This window comes from Pseudophryne corroboree, chromosome 3 (assembly GCF_028390025.1).
Source record: "Pseudophryne corroboree isolate aPseCor3 chromosome 3, aPseCor3.hap2, whole genome shotgun sequence".
Classification (NCBI taxonomy): domain Eukaryota; kingdom Metazoa; phylum Chordata; class Amphibia; order Anura; family Myobatrachidae; genus Pseudophryne; species Pseudophryne corroboree.
Window position 1 is genome coordinate 332,208,496 of NC_086446.1, and position 14,542 is coordinate 332,223,037.

At 38.9% G+C, this 14,542-nt stretch overlaps 4 non-coding genes across 4 annotated transcripts; all 4 read left to right on the forward strand.

Annotated features, from left to right (window-relative positions):
- Window positions 1-135: 135 nt before the first annotated feature.
- On the forward strand, window positions 136-207 carry TRNAP-AGG (transfer RNA proline (anticodon AGG)). The gene has a single exon. It is a non-coding gene; the product is annotated as a tRNA-Pro (tRNA).
- A 1,769-nt stretch (window positions 208-1,976) lies between these two features.
- Window positions 1,977-2,048, forward strand: TRNAP-AGG (transfer RNA proline (anticodon AGG)). Its single transcript has one exon. It is a non-coding gene; the product is annotated as a tRNA-Pro (tRNA).
- A 4,572-nt stretch (window positions 2,049-6,620) lies between these two features.
- TRNAP-AGG (transfer RNA proline (anticodon AGG)) lies at window positions 6,621-6,692 on the forward strand. The gene has a single exon. It is a non-coding gene; the product is annotated as a tRNA-Pro (tRNA).
- A 2,689-nt stretch (window positions 6,693-9,381) lies between these two features.
- TRNAP-AGG (transfer RNA proline (anticodon AGG)) lies at window positions 9,382-9,453 on the forward strand. Its single transcript has one exon. It is a non-coding gene; the product is annotated as a tRNA-Pro (tRNA).
- The last annotated feature ends 5,089 nt before the right edge of the window (window positions 9,454-14,542 follow it).

Below are 14,542 nucleotides of genomic sequence, written 5' to 3' on the forward strand. Positions count from 1 at the left end.
TGGATTAGCCTGTTTTCTCAGGTTCTTTAAAAGTGCTTAGTTCTATTATCTGATAGTATTTTAAAATACTTACTAATGTATTCCAACAGTTTCACTTCCAATTTCATTAGTATACATGAAAATGCATGAATAGTTGGCTTGTTGGTCTAGGGGTATGATTCTCGCTTAGGGTGCGAGAGGTCCAGGGTTCAAATCCCGGATGAGCCCATCTTCTCCGGTACTTTTAAATCCCATGGTTCCATTATCTGATTGTTGTCAAAAGCATCAAGTGAATTTTGCTTTTGCCAATCCATCAAAAAAGTATATACTTATGCATATTTAGTAAACTGTCAACCATTTGGTGGTATATTGGGTATACTGTAGATTCCATTTTATCTAAGTAACCTTGAGTGGCTTCAAGAAGTCTCATTTTGACAAATAAAAAACTGTCAAAATGAAATTACAGGTTTTTCTCTTACCTTGCTTTTTTCTAAGAAACAATGAGTGGCTTAAAAGAATAGGCTCTTTTTGACAAACAAAAAGGTCAACAATTAATTGCAGGTTTTTGTTTTTTTCTTTCTTCTTGGTCTGTATGCTTAAGTTGCACATAGTATGAGACTATTCTTAGGTTTCAACTGTCAGAAAAGTTCAAACTCTATAGGAACCCCTAAATCTTGGCACTGAACTTTCCAAATATGCATACTTGGACAAAAATTTACCTTAAGGAAACATTTTAGCTATGCTACCAATACATTTTTAAATTGTTATGGTATTTTTAAAATGTAACATCTTTTTTTCCAGCTTATTGCATTTTTTTATTAAATAATTTGAGTTTTACTTTAAAAATGGTAAAATCTGAATAAGAAATTATTTAGCTTGTGGCTTGTTGGTCTGGGTGTATGATTTTTGTTTTGGGTGGAAAAGGCCCCAGGTTCATATCCTGGATGAGCCTGTTTTCTTAGGTTCTTTAAAAGTGCTTAGTTCTATTATCTGATAGTATTTTAAAATACTTACTAATGTATTCCAACAGTTTCACTTCCAATTTCATTAGTATACATGAAAATGCATGAACAGTTGGCTCGTTGGTCTAGGGGTATGATTCTCGCTTAGGGTGCGAGAGGTCCCGGGTTAAAAATATCGGACGAGCCCATCTTCTCCGGTTCCTTTAAATCCCATGGTTCCATTATCTGATTGATGTCAAAAGCATCAAGTGAATTTTGCTTTTGAAAATCCATCAAAAAATATATACTTATGCATATTTAGAAAACTGTCAACCATTTGGTGGTATATTGGGTATACTGTAGATTCCATTTTGTCTAAGTAACCTTGAGTGGCTTCAAAGAAGTCTCATTTTGACAAATAAAAAACTGTCAAAATGAAGTTACAGGTTTTTCTCTTACCTTGCTTTTTTTTAAGAAACAATGAGTGGCTTAAAAGAATAGGCTCTTTTTGACAAACAAAAAGGTCAACAATTAATTGCAGGTTTTTGTTTTTTTCTTTCTTCTTGGTCTGTATGCTTAAGTTGCACACAGTATGAGACAAGTCTTAGGTTCCAACTATCAGAAAACTTCAAACTCTATAGGAACCCCTAAATCTTGGCACTAAACTTTCCAAATATGCCTACTTGGACAAAAATTTACCTTAAGGAAACATTTTAGCTATGCTACCAATACATTTTTAAATTGTTATGGTATTTTTAAAATGTAACATCTTTTTTTCCAGCTTATTGCATTTTTTTATTAAATAATTTGAGTTTTACTTTAAAAATGGTAAAATCTGAATAAGAAATTATTTAGCTTGTGGCTTGTTGGTCTGGGTGTATGATTTTTGCTTTGGGTGGAAAAGGCCCCAGGTTCATATCCTGGATTAGCCTGTTTTCTCAGGTTCTTTAAAAGTGCTTAGTTCTATTATCTGATAGTATTTTAAAATACTTACTAATGTATTCCAACAGTTTCACTTCCAATTTCATTAGTATACATGAAAAAGCATGAATAGTTGGCTTGTTGGTCTAGGGGTATGATTCTCGCTTAGGGTGCGAGAGGGCCCGGATTCAAATCCCGGACGAGCTTATCTTCTCCGGTACTTTTAAATCCCATGGTTCCATTATCTGATTGATGTCAAAAGCATCAAGTGAATTTTGCTTTTGAAAATCCATCAAAAAATATATACTTATGCATATTTAGAAAACTGTCAACCATTTGGTGGTATATTGGGTATACTGCAGATTCCATTTTGTCTAAGTAACCTTGAGTGGCTTCAAAGAAGTCTCATTTTGACAAATAAAAAACTGTCAAAATGAAGTTACAGGTTTTTCTCTTACCTTGCTTTTTTTTAAGAAACAATGGGGTAAATTTACTAAGATTCGTAATTTCCGAAAAAAGGTCAAAGTTCAATCACGAATGACATCGACAGTGTAAAACTGCAACTTTTTGAATTGATTACGATGGATTTACTAAGCTGTCGTATTCGGGTTTTTCTTTTCTTCCGATGTCGATGTCATTCGTGGTTTTTTACCTATTTTTACGGCAGTGATTAGCAAAACACTGCCGACTTTTTTTACAATCAATCTCGGCCGGATCTGTGTGATCCGTGCTGGGGTTTATTTTATTTTTTTTAATTAAACACTGTAAAATAATAAAATAAATTGCGTGGGGTCCCCCCTCCTAAGCATAACCAGCCTCGGGCTCTTTGAGCCGATCCTGGTTGCAGAAATATGGGGAAAAAAATGACAGGGGTTCCCCCATATTTAAGCAACCAGCATCGGGCTCTGCGCCTGGTCCTGGTCCAAAAAATACGGGGGACAAAAAGAGTAGGGGTCCCCCGTATTTTTAAAACCAGCACCGGGCTCCACTAGCTGGACAGATAATGCCACAGCCGGGGGTCACTTTTATATAGTGCCCTGCGGCCGTGGCATCAAAAATCCAACTAGTCACTCCTGGCCGGGGTACCCTGGGGGAGTGGGGACCCCTTCAATCAAGGGGTCCCCCCCCCAGCCACCCAAGGGCCAGGGGTGAAGCCCGAGGCTGTCCCCCCCCCCATCCAATGGGCTGCGGATGGGGAGGCTGATAGCCTTTGTTGTAAAAGAAAAGATATTGTTTTTAGTAGCAGTACTACAAGGCCCAGCAAGCCTCCCCCGCATGCTGGTACTTGGAGAACCACAAGTACCAGCATGCGGCGGAAAAACGGGCCCGCTGGTACCTGTAGTACTACCACTAAAAAAATACCCAAAAAAACACAAGACACACACACCGTGAAAGTATAATTTTATTACATACATACACACATACATACATACTTACCTTAAGTTCCCACGCAGGTCGGTCCTCTTCTCCAGTAGAATCCAAGGGGTACCTGTTGAAGAAATTATACTCACGAGATCCAGGGGTCCAGGCTCCTCGGGAAATCCAGGGGTAATCCACGTACTTGCATAAAATAAGAAAACGGAAAGCCGAGCCACGAACTGAAAGGGGCCCCATGTTTTCACATGGGACTCCTTTCCACGAATGCCAGAAACCCACTCTGACTGATGTCTAAGTGGGTTTCTTCAGCCAATCAGGGAGTGCCACGTTGTAGCACTCTCCTGATCGGCTGTGTGCTCCTGTACTGTCTGACAGGCGGCACACGGCAGTGTTACAATGTAGCGCCTATGCGCTCCATTGTAACCAATGCTGGGAACTTTCTGCCCTGCGGTTGACCTAAAGTGACGTCACCGCTGAGCAGAAAGTTCCCAGCATTGGTTACAATGGAGCGCATAGGCGCTACATTGTAACACTGCCGTGTGCCGCCTGTCACTCAGTACAGGAGCACACAGCCGATCAGGAGAGTGCTACAACGTGGCACTCCCTGATTGGCTGAAGAAACCCACTTAGACATCAGTCAGAGTGGGTTTCTGGCATTCGTGGAAAGGAGTCCCATGTGAAAACATGGGGCCCCTTTCAGTTCGTGGCTCGGCTTTCCGTTTTCTTATTTTATGCAAGTACGTGGATTACCCCTGGATTTCCCGAGGAGCCTGGACCCCTGGATCTCGTGAGTATAATTTCTTCAACAGGTACCCCTTGGATTCTACTGGAGAAGAGGACCGACCTGCGTGGGAACTTAAGGTAAGTATGTATGTATGTATGTATGTGTGTATGTATGTAATAAAATTATACTTTCACGGTGTGTGTGTCTTGTCTTTTTTTGGGTATTTTTTTAGTAGTAGTACTACAGGTACCAGCGGGCCCGTTTTTCCGCCGCATGCTGGTACTTGTGGTTCTCCAAGTACCAGCATGCGGTGGAGGCTTGCTGGGCCTTGTAGTACTGCTACTAAAAACAATATCTTTTCTTTTACAACAAAGGCTATCAGCCTCCCCATCCGCAGCCCATTGGATGGGGGGGGACAGCCTCGGGCTTCACCCCTGGCCCTTGGGTGGCTGGGGGGGGGGACCCCTTGATTGAAGGGGTCCCCACTCCCCCAGGGTACCCCGGCCAGGAGTGACTAGTTGGATTTTTGATGCCACGGCCGCAGGGCACTATATAAAAGTGACCCCCGGCTGTGGCATTATCTGTCTAGCTAGTGGAGCCCGGTGCTGGTTTTAAAAATACGGGGGACCCCTACTCTTTTTGTCCCCCGTATTTTTTGGACCAGGACCAGGCGCAGAGCCCGATGCTGGTTGCTTAAATATGGGGGAACCCCTGTCAATTTTTTCACCATATTTCTGCTACCAGGATCGGCTCAAAGAGCCCGAGGCTGGTTATGCTTAGGAGGGGGGACCCCACGCAATTTTTTTTGAAAAAATAAGCACTTTCCCACCCCTTCCCACTGATATACATGCACGGATCTCATGGATCCGTGCATGCCTATCCAATCACGAATAAAAAAAGCAGGTCTGTTTTTTTTTAGCACTTTTTTACGAGTTGTAATTTTTCACGGCAGTGTTTGTTCTTTTTTTGCTTTGCACTTCTTAGTAAATGACCGAGATTCATACTTAAACAGCCGCGTTTTGACCGATGGTGTATTCATTCGTAATTTTTTACCTGAACTTGCAAAAAATTACGAATGCCCTCATCACTGCAGTGATTAGTGCTTAGTAAATTACCGAGATGACACTTTGATGAAAAAACGGCATCTCGGTCAAAATCGGGAGCTTAGTAAATTTCCCCCAATGAGTGGCTTAAAAGAATAGGCTCTTTTTGACAAACAAAAAGGTCAACAATTAATTGCAGGTTTTTGTTTTTTTCTTTCTTCTTGGTCTGTATGCTTAAGTTGCACACAGTATGAGACAAGTCTTAGGTTCCAACTATCAGAAAACTTCAAACTCTATAGGAACCCCTAAATCTTGGCACTGAACTTTCCAAATATGCCTACTTGGACAAAAATTTACCTTAAGGAAACATTTTAGCTATGCTACCAATACATTTTTAAATTGTTATGGTATTTTTAAAATGTAACATCTTTTTTTCCAGCTTATTGCATTTTTTTATTAAATAATTGGAGTTTTACTTTAAAAATGGTAAAATCTAAATAAGAAATTATTTAGCTTGTGGCTTGTTGGTCTGGGTGTATGATTTTTTCTTTGGGTGGAAAAGGCCCCAGGTTCATATCCTGGATTAGCCTGTTTTCTCAGGTTCTTTAAAAGTGCTTAGTTCTATTATCTGATAGTATTTTAAAATACTTACTAATGTATTCCAACAGGTTCACTTCCAATTTCATTAGTATGCATGAAAATGCATGAACAGTTGTGTCGTTGGTCTAGGGGTATGATTCTCGCTTAGGGTGCGAGACGTCCTGGGTTAAAATCCCGAACGAGCCCATTTTCTCAGGTTCTTTTAAATCCCATGGTTCCATTATCTGATTGATGTCAAAAGCATCAAGTGAATTTTGCTGTTGCCTATCCATCAAAAAAGTATATACTTATGCATATTTAGTAAACGGTCAACCATTTGGTGGTATAATGGGTATACTGTAGATTCCATTTTGTCTAAGTAACCTTGAGTGGCTTCAAAGAAGTCTAATTTTGACAAATAAAAAACTGTCAAAGTGAAATTACAGGTTTTTCTCTTACCTTGATTTTTTCTAAGAAACAATGAGTGGCTTAAAAGAATAGGCTCTTTTTGACAAACAAAAAGGTCAACAATTAATTGCAGGTTTTTGTTTTTTTCTTTCTTCTTGGTCTGTATGCATAAGTTGCACACAGTATGAGACAAGTCTTAGGTTCCAACTATCAGAAAAGTTCAAACTCTATAGGAACCCCTAAATCTTGGCACTGAACTTTCCAAATATGCATACTTGGACAAAAATTTACCTTAAGGAAACATTTTAGCTATGCTACCAATACATTTTTAAATTGTTATGGTATTTTTAAAATGTAACATCTTTTTTTCCAGCTTATTGCATTTTTTTATTAAATAATTGGAGTTTTACTTTAAAAATGGTAAAATCTAAATAAGAAATTATTTAGCTTGTGGCTTGTTGGTCTGGGTGTATGATTTTTTCTTTGGGTGGAAAAGGCCCCAGGTTCATATCCTGGATTAGCCTGTTTTCTCAGGTTCTTTAAAAGTGCTTAGTTCTATTATCTGATAGTATTTTAAAATACTTACTAATGTATTCCAACAGTTTCACTTCCAATTTCATTAGTATACATGAAAATGCATGAACAGTTGGCTCGTTGGTCTAGGGGTATGATTCTCGCTTAGGGTGCGAGAGGTCCCGGGTTCAAATCCCGGATGAGCCCATATACTCCGGTACTTTTAAATCAAATGGTTCCATTATCTGATTGATGTCAAAAGCATCAAGTGAATTTTGCTTTTGAAAATCCATCAAAAAATAAATACTTATGCATATTTAGTAAACTGTCAACCATTTGGTGGTATATTGGGTATACTGTAGATTCCATTTTGTCTAAGTAACCTTGAGTGGCTTCAAGAAGTCTAATTTTGACAAATAAAAAACTGTCAAAATGAAATTACAGGTTTTTCTCTTACCTTGCTTTTTTCTAAGAAACAATGAGTGGCTTAAAAGAATAGGCTCTTTTTGACAAAAAAAAAAGGTCAACAATTAATTGCAGGTTATTGTTTTTTTCTTTCTTCTTGGTCTGTATGCTTAAGTTGCACACAGTATGAGACAAGTCTTAGGTTCCAACTATCAGAAAAGTTCAAACTCTATAGGAACCCCTAAATCTTGGCACTGAACTTTCCAAATATGCATACTTGGACAAAAATTTACCTTAAGGAAACATTTTAGCTATGCTACCAATACATTTTTAAATTGTTATGGTATTTTTAAAATGTAACATCTTTTTTTCCAGCTTATTGCATTTTTTTATTAAATAATTTGAGTTTTACTTTAAAAATGGTAAAATCTGAATAAGAATTTATTTAGCTTGTGGCTTGTTGGTCTGGGTGTATGATTTTTGTTTTGGGTGGAAAAGGCCCCAGGTTCATATCCTGGATGAGCCTGTTTTCTTAGGTTCTTTAAAAGTGCTTAGTTCTATTATCTGATAGTATTTTAAAATACTTACTAATGTATTCCAACAGTTTCACTTCCAATTTCATTAGTATACATGAAAATGCATGAACAGTTGGCTCGTTGGTCTAGGGGTATGATTCTCGCTTAGGGTGCGAGAGGTCCCGGGTTAAAAATATCGGACGAGCCCATCTTCTCCGGTTCCTTTAAATCCCATGGTTCCATTATCTGATTGATGTCAAAAGCATCAAGTGAATTTTGCTTTTGAAAATCCATCAAAAAATATATACTTATTCATATTTAGAAAACTGTCAACCATTTGGTGGTATATTGGGTATACTGTAGATTCCATTTTGTCTAAGTAACCTTGAGTGGCTTCAAAGAAGTCTCATTTTGACAAATAAAAATCTGTCAAAATGAAATTACAGATTTTCTCTTACCTTGCTTTTTTCTAAGAAACAATGAGTGGCTTAAAAGAATAGGCTCTTTTTGGCAAACAAAAAGGTCAACAATTAATTGCAGGTTATTGTTTTTTTCTTTCTTCTTGGTCTGTATGCTTAAGTTGCACACAGTATGAGACAAGTCTTAGGTTCCAACTATCAGAAAAGTTCAAACTCTATAGGAACCCCTAAATCTTTGCACTGAGCTTTCCAAATATGCCTACTTGGACAAAAATTTACCTTAAGGAAACATTTTAGCTATGCTACCAATACATTTTTAAATTGTTATGGTATTTTTAAAATGTAACATCTTTTTTTCCAGCTTATTGCATTTTTTTATTAAATAATTTGAGTTTTACTTTAAAAATGCTAAAATCTGAATAAGAAATTATTTAGCTTGTGGCTTGTTGGTCTGGGTGTATGATTTTTGCTTTGGGTGGAAAAGGCCCCAGGTTCATATCCTGGATTAGCCTGTTTTCTCAGGTTCTTTAAAAGTGCTTAGTTCTATTATCTGATAGTATTTTAAAATACTTACTAATGTATTCCAACAGGTTCACTTCCAATTTCATTAGTATGCATGAAAATGCATGAACAGTTGTGTCGTTGGTCTAGGGGTATGATTCTCGCTTAGGGTGCGAGACGTCCTGGGTTAAAATCCCGAACGAGCCCATTTTCTCAGGTTCTTTTAAATCCCATGGTTCCATTATCTGATTGATGTCAAAAGCATCAAGTGAATTTTGCTTTTGCCTATCCATCAAAAAAGTATATACTTATGCATATTTAGTAAACGGTCAACCATTTGGTGGTATAATGGGTATACTGTAGATTCCATTTTGTCTAAGTAACCTTGAGTGGCTTCAAAGAAGTCTAATTTTGACAAATAAAAAACTGTCAAAGTGAAATTACAGGTTTTTCTCTTACCTTGATTTTTTCTAAGAAACAATGAGTGGCTTAAAAGAATAGGCTCTTTTTGACAAACAAAAAGGTCAACAATTAATTGCAGGTTTTTGTTTTTTTCTTTCTTCTTGGTCTGTATGCATAAGTTGCACACAGTATGAGACAAGTCTTAGGTTCCAACTATCAGAAAAGTTCAAACTCTATAGGAACCCCTAAATCTTGGCACTGAACTTTCCAAATATGCATACTTGGACAAAAATTTACCTTAAGGAAACATTTTAGCTATGCTACCAATACATTTTTAAATTGTTATGGTATTTTTAAAATGTAACATCTTTTTTTCCAGCTTATTGCATTTTTTTATTAAATAATTGGAGTTTTACTTTAAAAATGGTAAAATCTAAATAAGAAATTATTTAGCTTGTGGCTTGTTGGTCTGGGTGTATGATTTTTTCTTTGGGTGGAAAAGGCCCCAGGTTCATATCCTGGATTAGCCTGTTTTCTCAGGTTCTTTAAAAGTGCTTAGTTCTATTATCTGATAGTATTTTAAAATACTTACTAATGTATTCCAACAGTTTCACTTCCAATTTCATTAGTATACATGAAAATGCATGAACAGTTGGCTCGTTGGTCTAGGGGTATGATTCTCGCTTAGGGTGCGAGAGGTCCCGGGTTCAAATCCCGGATGAGCCCATCTACTCCGGTACTTTTAAATCAAATGGTTCCATTATCTGATTGATGTCAAAAGCATCAAGTGAATTTTGCTTTTGAAAATCCATCAAAAAATAAATACTTATGCATATTTAGTAAACTGACAACCATTTGGTGGTATATTGGGTATACTGTAGATTCCATTTTGTCTAAGTAACCTTGAGTGGCTTCAAGAAGTCTAATTTTGACAAATAAAAAACTGTCAAAATGAAATTACAGGTTTTTCTCTTACCTTGCTTTTTTCTAAGAAACAATGAGTGGCTTAAAAGAATAGGCTCTTTTTGCCAAACAAAAAAGGTCAACAATTAATTGCAGGTTATTGTTTGCCTACTTGGACAAAATTTTACCTTAACAGTTGGCTCGTTGGTCTAGGGGTATGATTCTCGCTTAGGGTGCGAGAGGTCCCGGGTTAAAAATATCGGACGAGCCCATCTTCTCCGGTTCCTTTAAATCCCATGGTTCCATTATCTGATTGATGTCAAAAGCATCAAGTGAATTTTGCTTTTGAAAATCCATCAAAAAATATATACTTATGCATATTTAGAAAACTGTCAACCATTTGGTGGTATATTGGGTATACTGCAGATTCCATTTTGTCTAAGTAACCTTGAGTGGCTTCAAAGAAGTCTCATTTTGACAAATAAAAAACTGTCAAAATGAAGTTACAGGTTTTTCTCTTACCTTGCTTTTTTTTAAGAAACAATGGGGTAAATTTACTAAGATTCGTAATTTCCGAAAAAAGGTCAAAGTTCAATCACGAATGACATCGACAGTGTAAAACTGCAACTTTTTGAATTGATTACGATGGATTTACTAAGCTGTCGTATTCGGGTTTTTCTTTTCTTCCGATGTCGATGTCTTTCGTGGTTTTTTACCTATTTTTACGGCAGTGATTAGCAAAACACTGCCGACTTTTTTTACAATCAATCTCGGCCGGATCTGTGTGATCCGTGCTGGGGTTTATTTTATTTTTTTTAATTAAACACTGTAAAATAATAAAATAAATTGCGTGGGGTCCCCCCTCCTAAGCATAACCAGCCTCGGGCTCTTTGAGCCGATCCTGGTTGCAGAAATATGGGAAAAAAAATGACAGGGGTTCCCCCATATTTAAGCAACCAGCATCGGGCTCTGCGCCTGGTCCTGGTCCAAAAAATACGGGGGACAAAAAGAGTAGGGGTCCCCCGTATTTTTAAAACCAGCACCGGGCTCCACTAGCTGGACAGATAATGCCACAGCCGGGGGTCACTTTTATATAGTGCCCTGCGGCCGTGGCATCAAAAATCCAACTAGTCACTCCTGGCCGGGGTACCCTGGGGGAGTGGGGACCCCTTCAATCAAGGGGTCCCCCCCCCAGCCACCCAAGGGCCAGGGGTGAAGCCCGAGGCTGTCCCCCCCCCATCCAATGGGCTGCGGATGGGGAGGCTGATAGCCTTTGTTGTAAAAGAAAAGATATTGTTTTTAGTAGCAGTACTACAAGGCCCAGCAAGCCTCCCCCGCATGCTGGTACTTGGAGAACCACAAGTACCAGCATGCGGCGGAAAAACGGGCCCGCTGGTACCTGTAGTACTACCACTAAAAAAATACCCAAAAAAACACAAGACACACACACCGTGAAAGTATAATTTTATTACATACATACACACATACATACATACTTACCTTAAGTTCCCACGCAGGTCGGTCCTCTTCTCCAGTAGAATCCAAGGGGTACCTGTTGAAGAAATTATACTCACGAGATCCAGGGGTCCAGGCTCCTCGGGAAATCCAGGGGTAATCCACGTACTTGCATAAAATAAGAAAACGGAAAGCCGAGCCACGAACTGAAAGGGGCCCCATGTTTTCACATGGGACTCCTTTCCACGAATGCCAGAAACCCACTCTGACTGATGTCTAAGTGGGTTTCTTCAGCCAATCAGGGAGTGCCACGTTGTAGCACTCTCCTGATCGGCTGTGTGCTCCTGTACTGTCTGACAGGCGGCACACGGCAGTGTTACAATGTAGCGCCTATGCGCTCCATTGTAACCAATGCTGGGAACTTTCTGCCCTGCGGTTGACCTAAAGTGACGTCACCGCTGAGCAGAAAGTTCCCAGCATTGGTTACAATGGAGCGCATAGGCGCTACATTGTAACACTGCCGTGTGCCGCCTGTCACTCAGTACAGGAGCACACAGCCGATCAGGAGAGTGCTACAACGTGGCACTCCCTGATTGGCTGAAGAAACCCACTTAGACATCAGTCAGAGTGGGTTTCTGGCATTCGTGGAAAGGAGTCCCATGTGAAAACATGGGGCCCCTTTCAGTTCGTGGCTCGGCTTTCCGTTTTCTTATTTTATGCAAGTACGTGGATTACCCCTGGATTTCCCGAGGAGCCTGGACCCCTGGATCTCGTGAGTATAATTTCTTCAACAGGTACCCCTTGGATTCTACTGGAGAAGAGGACCGACCTGCGTGGGAACTTAAGGTAAGTATGTATGTATGTATGTATGTGTGTATGTATGTAATAAAATTATACTTTCACGGTGTGTGTGTCTTGTCTTTTTTTGGGTATTTTTTTAGTAGTAGTACTACAGGTACCAGCGGGCCCGTTTTTCCGCCGCATGCTGGTACTTGTGGTTCTCCAAGTACCAGCATGCGGGGGAGGCTTGCTGGGCCTTGTAGTACTGCTACTAAAAACAATATCTTTTCTTTTACAACAAAGGCTATCAGCCTCCCCATCCGCAGCCCATTGGATGGGGGGGGACAGCCTCGGGCTTCACCCCTGGCCCTTGGGTGGCTGGGGGGGGGGACCCCTTGATTGAAGGGGTCCCCACTCCCCCAGGGTACCCCGGCCAGGAGTGACTAGTTGGATTTTTGATGCCACGGCCGCAGGGCACTATATAAAAGTGACCCCCGGCTGTGGCATTATCTGTCTAGCTAGTGGAGCCCGGTGCTGGTTTTAAAAATACGGGGGACCCCTACTCTTTTTGTCCCCCGTATTTTTTGGACCAGGACCAGGCGCAGAGCCCGATGCTGGTTGCTTAAATATGGGGGAACCCCTGTCAATTTTTTCACCATATTTCTGCAACCAGGATCGGCTCAAAGAGCCCGAGGCTGGTTATGCTTAGGAGGGGGGACCCCACGCAATTTTTTTTGAAAAAATAAGCACTTTCCCACCCCTTCCCACTGATATACATGCACGGATCTCATGGATCCGTGCATGCCTATCCAATCACGAATAAAAAAAGCAGGTCTGTTTTTTTTTAGCACTTTTTTACGAGTTGTAATTTTTCACGGCAGTGTTTGTTCTTTTTTTGCTTTGCACTTCTTAGTAAATGACCGAGATTCATACTTAAACAGCCGCGTTTTGACCGATGGTGTATTCATTCGTAATTTTTTACCTGAACTTGCAAAAAATTACGAATGCCCTCATCACTGCAGTGATTAGTGCTTAGTAAATTACCGAGATGACACTTTGATGAAAAAACGGCATCTCGGTCAAAATCGGGAGCTTAGTAAATTTCCCCCAATGAGTGGCTTAAAAGAATAGGCTCTTTTTGACAAACAAAAAGGTCAACAATTAATTGCAGGTTTTTGTTTTTTTCTTTCTTCTTGGTCTGTATGCTTAAGTTGCACACAGTATGAGACAAGTCTTAGGTTCCAACTATCAGAAAACTTCAAACTCTATAGGAACCCCTAAATCTTGGCACTGAACTTTCCAAATATGCCTACTTGGACAAAAATTTACCTTAAGGAAACATTTTAGCTATGCTACCAATACATTTTTAAATTGTTATGGTATTTTTAAAATGTAACATCTTTTTTTCCAGCTTATTGCATTTTTTTATTAAATAATTTGAGTTTTACTTTAAAAATGCTAAAATCTGAATAAGAAATTATTTAGCTTGTGGCTTGTTGGTCTGGGTGTATGATTTTTGCTTTGGGTGGAAAAGGCCCCAGGTTCATATCCTGGATTAGCCTGTTTTCTCAGGTTCTTTAAAAGTGCTTAGTTCTATTATCTGATAGTATTTTAAAATACTTACTAATGTATTCCAACAGTTTCACTTCCAATTTCATTAGTATACATGAAAAAGCATGAATAGTTGGCTTGTTGGTCTAGGGGTATGATTCTCGCTTAGGGTGCGAGAGGTCCAGGGTTCAAATCCCGAATGAGCCCATCTTCACCGGTACTTTTAAATCCCATGGTTCCATTATCTGATTGTTGTCAAAAGCATCAAGTGAATTTTGCTTTTGCCAATCCATCAAAAAAGTATATACTTATGCATATTTAGTAAACTGTCAACCATTTGGTGGTATATTGGGTATACTGTAGATTCCATTTTATCTAAGTAACCTTGAGTGGCTTCAAGAAGTCTCATTTTGACAAATAAAAAACTGTCAAAATGAAATTACAGGTTTTTCTCTTACCTTGCTTTTTTCTAAGAAACAATGAGTGGCTTAAAAGAATAGGCTCTTTTTGACAAACAAAAAGGTCAACAATTAATTGCAGGTTTTTTTTTTCTTTCTTCTTGGTCTGTATGCTTAAGTTGCACAAAGTATGAGACAAGTCTTAGGTTCCAACTATCAGAAAAGTTCAAACTCTATAGGAACCCCTAAATCTTTGCACTGAACTTTCCAAATATGCATACTTGGACAAAAATTTACCTTAAGGAAACATTTTAGCTATGCTACCAATACATTTTTAAATTGTTATGGTATTTTTAAAATGTAACATCTTTTTTTCCAGCTTATTGCATTTTTTTATTAAATAATTTGAGTTTTACTTTAAAAATGGTAAAATCTGAATAAGAAATTATTTAGCTTGTGGCTTGTTGGTCTGGGTGTATGATTTTTGCTTTGGGTGGAAAAGGCCCCAGGTTCATATCCTGGATTAGCCTGTTTTCTCAGGTTCTTTAAAAGTGCTTAGTTCTATTATCTGATAGTATTTTAAAATACTTACTAATGTATTCCAACAGTTTCACTTCCAATTTCATTAGTATACATGAAAAAGCATGAACAGTTGGCTTGTTGGTCTAGGGGTATGATTCTCGTTTAGGGTGCGAGAGGTCCTGGGTTCAAATCCCGAATGAGCCTAT